General features: G+C 36.3%; 1 pseudogene; it reads left to right on the forward strand.

Annotated features, from left to right (window-relative positions):
• LOC132144962 (interferon-induced very large GTPase 1-like) overlaps window positions 1-7,036 on the forward strand; it is a 28,235-nt pseudogene extending 21,199 nt beyond the window's left edge.
• Window positions 7,037-7,668: the final 632 nt, after the last annotated feature.

Raw genomic sequence — 7,668 nt, forward strand, 5'->3', positions numbered from 1 at the left:
ATGAATCTACTGAACGTGTTCAAGAGAACAGAGATGAATCTACTGAACGTGTTGAAGAGAACAGAGATGAATCTACTGAACGTGTTCAAGAGAACAGAGGAGATGAATCTACTGAACGTGTTCAAGAGAACAGAGATGAATCTACTGAACGTGTTCAAGAGAACAGAGATGAATCTACTGAAGATGTTCAAGAGAACAAAGATGAATCTACTGAACATGTTCAAGAGAACAGAGATTAATCGACTGAAGATGTTCAAGAGAACAGAGATGAATCTACTGAACATGTTCAAGAGAACAGAGATTAATCGACTGAAGATGTTCAAGAGAACAGAGATTAATCGACTGAAGATGTTCAAGAGAACAGAGATTAATCGACTGAAGATGTTCAAGAGAACAGAGATGAATCTACTGAACGTGTTCAAGACTGAACGTGTTCAAGAGAACAGAGATGAATCTACTGAACGTGTTCAAGAGAACAGAGATGAATCTACTGAAGGTGTTCAAGAGAACAGAGATGAATCTACTGAAGATGTTCAAGAGAACAGAGATGAATCTACTGAAGATGTTCAAGAGAAGAGAGATGAATCTACTGAACGTGTTCAAGAGAACAGAGATGAATCTACTGAACGTGTTCAAGAGAACAGAGATGAATCTACTGAACGTGTTCAAGAGAACAGAGATGAATCTTCTGAAGATGTTCAAGAGAACAGAGATGAATCTACTGAACATGTTCAAGAGAACAGAGATGAATCTACTGAACGTGTTCAAGAGAACAGACATGAATCTACTGAACATGTTCAAGAGAACAGAGATGAATCTACTGAACGTGTCCAAGAGAACAGAGATGAATCTACTGAAGATGTTCAAGAGAACAGAGATGAATCTACTGAAGATGTTCAAGAGAACAGAGATGAATCTACTGAACGTGTTCAAGAGAACAGAGATGAATCTACTGAAGATGTTCAAGAGAACAGAGATGAATCTACTGAACGTGTTCAAAAGAAAACAGAGATGAATCTACTGAAGATGTTCAAGAGAACAGAGATGAATCTACTGAACGTGTTCAAGAGAACAGAGATGAATCTACTGAACGTGTTCAAGAGAACAGAGATGAATCTACTGAAGATGCTCAAGAGAACAGAGATGAATCTACTGAACGTGTTCAAGAGAACAGAGATGAATCTACTGAAGATGGTGAAGAGAACAGAGATGAATCTACTGAACATGTTCAAGAGAACAGAGATTAATCGACTGAAGATGTTCAAGAGAACAGAGATGAATCTACTGAACGTGTTCAAGAGAACAGAGATGAATCTACTGAACATGTTCAAGAGAACAGAGATTAATCGACTGAAGATGTTCAAGAGAACAGAGATGAATCTACTGAACGTTTTCAAGAGAACAGAGATGAATCTACTGAACGTGTTCAAGAGAACAGAGATGAATCTACTGAACGTGTTCAAGAGAACAGAGATGAATCTAATGAACGTGTTCAAGAGAACAGAGATAAATCTACTGAAGATGTTCAAGAGAACAGAGATGAATCTACTGAACATGTTCAAGAGAACAGAGATGAATCTACTGAACATGTTCAAGAGAACAGAGATGAATCTACTGAACGTGTTCAAGAGAACAGAGATGAATCTACTGAAGATGTTCAAGAGAACAGAGATCAATCTACTGAAGATGTTCAAGAGAACAGAGATAAATCTACTGAAGATGTTCAAGAGAACAGAGATGAATCTACTGAAGATGTTCAAGAGAACAGAGATGAATCTACTGAACGTGTCCAAGAGAACAGAGATGAATCTACTGAACGTGTTCAAGAGAACAGAGATGAATCTACTGAAGATGTTCAAGAGAACAGAGATGAATCTACTGAACGTGTTCAAGAGAACAGAGATGAATCTACTGAACGTGTTCAAGAGAACAGAGATGAATCTACTGAAGATGTTCAAGAGAACAGAGATGAATCTACTGAACATATTCAAGAGAACAGAGATTAATCGACTGAAGATGTTCAAGAGAACAGAGATGAATCTACTGAACATGTTCAAGAGAACAGAGATTAATCGACTGAACGTGTTCAAGACTGAACGTGTTCAAGAGAACAGAGATGAATCTACTGAAGATGTTCAAGAGAACAGAGATGAATCTACTGAACGTGTTCAAGAGAACAGAGATGAATCTACTGAAGATGTTCAAGAGAACAGAGATGAATCTACTGAACGTGTTCAAGAGAACAGAGATGAATCTACTGAACGTGTTCAAGAGAACAGAGATGAATCTACTGAACGTGTTCAAGAGAACAGAGATAAATCTACTGAAGATGTTCAAGAGAACAGAGATGAATCTACTGAAGGTGTTCAAGAGAACAGAGATGAATCTACTGAAGATGTTCAAGAGAACAGAGATGAATCTACTGAAGATGTTCAAGAGAACAGAGATGAATCTACTGAACGTGTTCAAGAGAACAGAGATGAATCTACTGAACGTGTTCAAGAGAACAGAGATGAATCTACTGAACGTGTTCAAGAGAACAGAGATAAATCTACTGAACATGTTCAAGAGAACAGAGATTAATCGACTGAAGATGTTCAAGAGAACAGAGATGAATCTACTGAACGTGTTCAAGAGAACAGAGATAAATCTACTGAAGATGTTCAAGAGAACAGAGATGAATCTACTGAACATGTTCAAGAGAACATAGATTAATCGACTGAAGATGTTCAAGACAACAGAGATGAATCTACTGAACATGTTCAAGAGAACAGAGATGAATCTACTGAACGTGTTCAAGAGAACAGAGATTAATCTACTGAAGGTGTTCAAGAGAACAGAGATGAATCTACTGAAGATGTTCAAGAGAACAGAGATGAATCTACTGAACGTGTTCAAGAGAACAGAGATGAATCTACTGAACGTGTTCAAGAGAACAGAGATGAATCTACTGAACGTGTTCAAGAGAACAGAGATGAATCTACTGAAGATGTTCAAGAGAACAGAGATGAATCTACTGAACATGTTCAAGAGAACAGAGATGAATCTACTGAACGTGTTCAAGAGAACAGAGATGAATCTACTGAACATGTTCAAGAGAACAGAGATGAATCTACTGAAGATGTTCAAGAGAACAGAGATAAATCTACTGAAGATGTTCAAGAGAACAGAGATGAATCTACTGAAGATGTTCAAGAGAACATAGATGAATCTACTGAACGTGTTCAAGAGAACAGAGATGAATCTACTGAAGATGTTCAAGAGAACAGAGATGAATCTACTGAAGATGTTCAAGAGAACAGAGATGAATCTACTGAACGTGTTCAAGAGAACAGAGATGAATCTACTGAACGTGTTCAAGAGAACAGAGATGAATCTACTGAACGTGTTCAAGAGAACAGAGATGAATCTACTGAAGATGTTCAAGAGAACAGAGATGAATCTACTGAACATGTTCAAGAGAACAGAGATGAATCTACTGAACGTGTTCAAGAGAACAGAGATGAATCTACTGAACATGTTCAAGAGAACAGAGATGAATCTACTGAAGATGTTCAAGAGAACAGAGATAAATCTACTGAAGATGTTCAAGAGAACAGAGATGAATCTACTGAAGATGTTCAAGAGAACATAGATGAATCTACTGAACGTGTTCAAGAGAACAGAGATGAATCTACTGAAGATGTTCAAGAGAACAGAGATGAATCTACTGAAGATGTTCAAGAGAACAGAGATGAATCTACTGAACGTGTTCAAGAGAACAGAGATGAATCTACTGAACGTGTTCAAGAGAACAGAGATGAATCTACTGAACGTGTTCAAGAGAACAGAGATGAATCTACTGAAGATGTTCAAGAGAACAGAGATGAATCTACTGAAGATGTTCAAGAGAACAGAGATGAATCTACTGAAGATGTTCAAGAGAACAGAGATGAATCTACTGAACGTGTTCAAGAGAACAGAGATGAATCTACTGAACGTGTTCAAGAGAACAGAGATGAATCTACTGAACGTGTTCAAGAGAACAGAGATGAATCTACTGAAGATGTTCAAGAGAACAGAGATGAATCTACTGAACGTGTTCAAGAGAACAGAGATGAATCTACTGAACGTGTTCAAGAGAACAGAGATGAATCTACTGAAGATGTTCAAGAGAACAGAGATGAATCTACTGAAGATGTTCAAGAGAACAGAGATGAATCTACTGATCATGTTCAAGAGAAAAAAGAAAGAGAGAAGAAAAGAAAGAGTTTCACTCAGCAGATCTCAGATGATCTGATCTTCTCTGAGAAACACCAATGGAGTCAAACATGATGATGTTGAGGATTTCAGCTTCCTAGAAGAAGACTTAAATGGTGTTGTTTTGCGTTATAAGTTTATATATTTTAAAGATATTTCTTCAAACTCTTAAAAGCATCTGTTTTTCTGTATGTTATCCATTCCTCTGGTATCTCTCCATTCCACTCGAATGTTTTGTCATAGTGTTTCTCCAGATCTCTCTGGAATCTGCACACAAACCACTTCCAGTAGATCTGTTCAGAGAGATCAGGAGTGATGCTCACTCTGTGGAGAGGAGGACTGTGATCTCCAGGATGGTCTTCTATGATGTTTGTGCAGATGGTTTTACAGAACGGACACTGAACCCAACAGCACTGACAGAAGATCAAGATAAAGAGAGAACTTCCTGCTATAATTTCTAAGATCAGCAGCAGATTCAACACAGAGTCATTTGATAAAAAGCTGGACTATAAATTAAGACCAGATGAGATTCTGATAGATCTCTTCTGTCAGTGCTGTTGGGTTCAGTGTCCGTTCTGTAAAACCATCTGCACAAACATCATAGAAGACCATCCTGGAGATCACAGTCCTCCTCTCCACAGAGTGAGCATCACTCCTGATCTCTCTGAACAGATCTACTGGAAGTGGTTTGTGTGCAGATTCCAGAGAGATCTGGAGAAACACTATGACAAAACATTCGAGTGGAATGGAGAGATACCAGAGGAATGGATAACATACAGAAAAACAGATGCTTTTAAGAGTTTGAAGAAATATCTTTAAAATATATAAACTTATAACGCAAAACAACACCATTTAAGACACTTAATTACAGTACAATATAAATGTGCTATTCCAAGGGAAAAAAGATGTAGTTCCTTCGATCTGTTTTATGTAAGAAATTATAGCTAGGAATGTATTTATAATAAATCAGATTTTATTCACTACATCTGGCAAACCTCAACACTCAACATCATTTTGTGAAGTAATGGAGAGTCTGCGCTGTAATAGATTTCACATACAAATATTAACAACAAATAAACACTATTCACCAAATTATAAATAACATTTTATTTATTAAAATGTAAAGCATTTTAACATTACAGCTTATTTAAATTACAACTGCACCATATCTAATAATCTTCAAATAAATCATGTAATCTTATTTGGCTGGTATTACATTGTGTTTTCCAGGAATAATTTCCGATCTGAAGTGTTTCTATATTATATTATACAGTAATGTTTGCATCACATGATCAGTTGTGTGTCTGTTGATTGTGTGAACATCAGCTGCGTTCACATTTTCTTAATAAAGGCTTCTCCAACATTCAGCCCAAATACAATACATTACAAATACATTTGAATTAATTTACTAGAAGACAAAATAAAATACAATTATGAGTTTTGAGCTTACAGTATTAGATGTTTAGATATGCTTAGGGACTTATGTAAAAAAAAATTGCAATTGTTATATACTACTGGACCAACATAATTTGGCTTTATTTGAATCTGCACAGAACATCATCTGTGTGCATCTGTTATGGCCGTCAGTGCATGAAACAAGAGAAATATAGTAGTTAGTTCACTCTACTGGACTTAAGAAACAGTAAATAATAACCCTGCATGCTGGACTCGCCGAGGGACTATCATAGGAATATTTACTTTAAAAACAATGCTTCATAGTCTTTTAAATCTCATGAAACTTGTTTGAGAGAAATCAAACTAATCTATAATTTAAAAAAAAAAACTTTGTCTATAAAAATATAAAGCTCTTTGATATGAATATTGCAATAATGCACTCAGTGAACCAGGAAACTAGCGATTTATGTGACATACTGATTGGGGAAGATGTCTTCTACTTTTACTTCCAGGAGATAACATGATAAGATTTACAATGGTTTTATTGTAGTAAGAGTGTATAAAGTGTTATTTATTTTGTCGTATTTAATACAAATCTATGGTAAAACAATGGTTAGTGTAGCAAAACCAGGCTAATTTGTGGTTATCATTGTTTAACTATAGGCCTATTAACCATATTTAATCTGTGCTTGAATTATGAATAGTACTTCTGACAGCGAGATGTGGCGCCGTCTGCTGGACTTCAAACACCAACAACAGACTGAGAAACTTCGATCAGTAAAACTCTCTGTATCAATAACATACTCTGTCACTAGTTCAGCCTCAAAGCCTAGTGAGCTTCATCACCCCTACATATACAGCTCAGATCTGACTGGTTTATTAATATGAGAAACATCATCTGTGATCCAGTCACACAAACAACCTTCATTCACTGAATACTTCCCAAAACAGACTGCTTTTATCTGTGTGAGTAAATCAAGTCTGCTTTATTTCTATAGCACTTTACAGAGAAGAGTCACTGTAGTTAACAAACTATAAAGTAACAATGATAGTGTTTCCTTCAAAATGTGAATATGACAATGACCTTTATGTCACGCAGAGCTGTGCTGTAAGATGTAACTTATGCTAGAAATGTTGTTTTTAAGAGTAAAACAGCTGTGAAATCCCCATGAGTAAAAAATAGGGCAGTTTTTTTTTTTTTTACTTAATCACGAAGAACCATATAGAGTTAAAGATTAGTTTAAACATGAAGATTAAGAGAGCTTGTGTCTCGTCTGTATTCTCAAACATCATTCATCTGTTTCAGCTCTTAAATGTGCTTCAGTCAAACTCAGCTCAAATCACACTCAGCTGTTTTCTGAATCCTCTCTCTGCTCTCAGAACACATCTGAACACAGAATGATACATCACATCAAAGTGTATATTTAGACTTCCGGTTATGGCGATGTGCTGACAAGAGGCACGAGTTGGCCCCGCTGTTTTTTTTTTTCTGAGTTTTCTTGAATTTTACCCGTTCCATTTAAATTTCGTCCACGATTTGTTTTAAAAGTGAATTTTGTTTGTGATGTCGCCCAAACCAGCAAAGCAGAAGCTGAAAAAGCATCAGATATTCCGTCGGATTCTGAGGGCCTTGAAGAAGGTTCGCGTGTTACATATGGCGAAGAAAACTCGCCACCGAGTTATGGAGATCAAGCTAACGGCTTTCACACTGACACAAGTAATATTCTCCAAGCAATACATTCAGTGAGAGTTGACATGACTTCTCTAAAAAACTAAAACTAAAACTAAAAAGTATCTTCTGCTCTGTACGGGTTTAACGGTACAGGTATTTTTTACCAAACATTTTCGAACAAATGAACTTAATCAGTCAGCATTATCATCTTAATCTCTAGCTTTCAAATTCTATCTTCAGTTTTATGATATTTAAAGAGGAAATGTGTTTAAACTGCTCTTTAATGTGTAGTGAACCGATGGTCTCTTTCTCTTTACTACTTTGTTGTTTATTCACTAGTTTCCTGTTACTCTGAAACACTC

This window comes from Carassius carassius, chromosome 1, assembly GCF_963082965.1.
Source record: "Carassius carassius chromosome 1, fCarCar2.1, whole genome shotgun sequence".
Taxonomy (NCBI): Eukaryota; Metazoa; Chordata; class Actinopteri; order Cypriniformes; family Cyprinidae; genus Carassius; species Carassius carassius.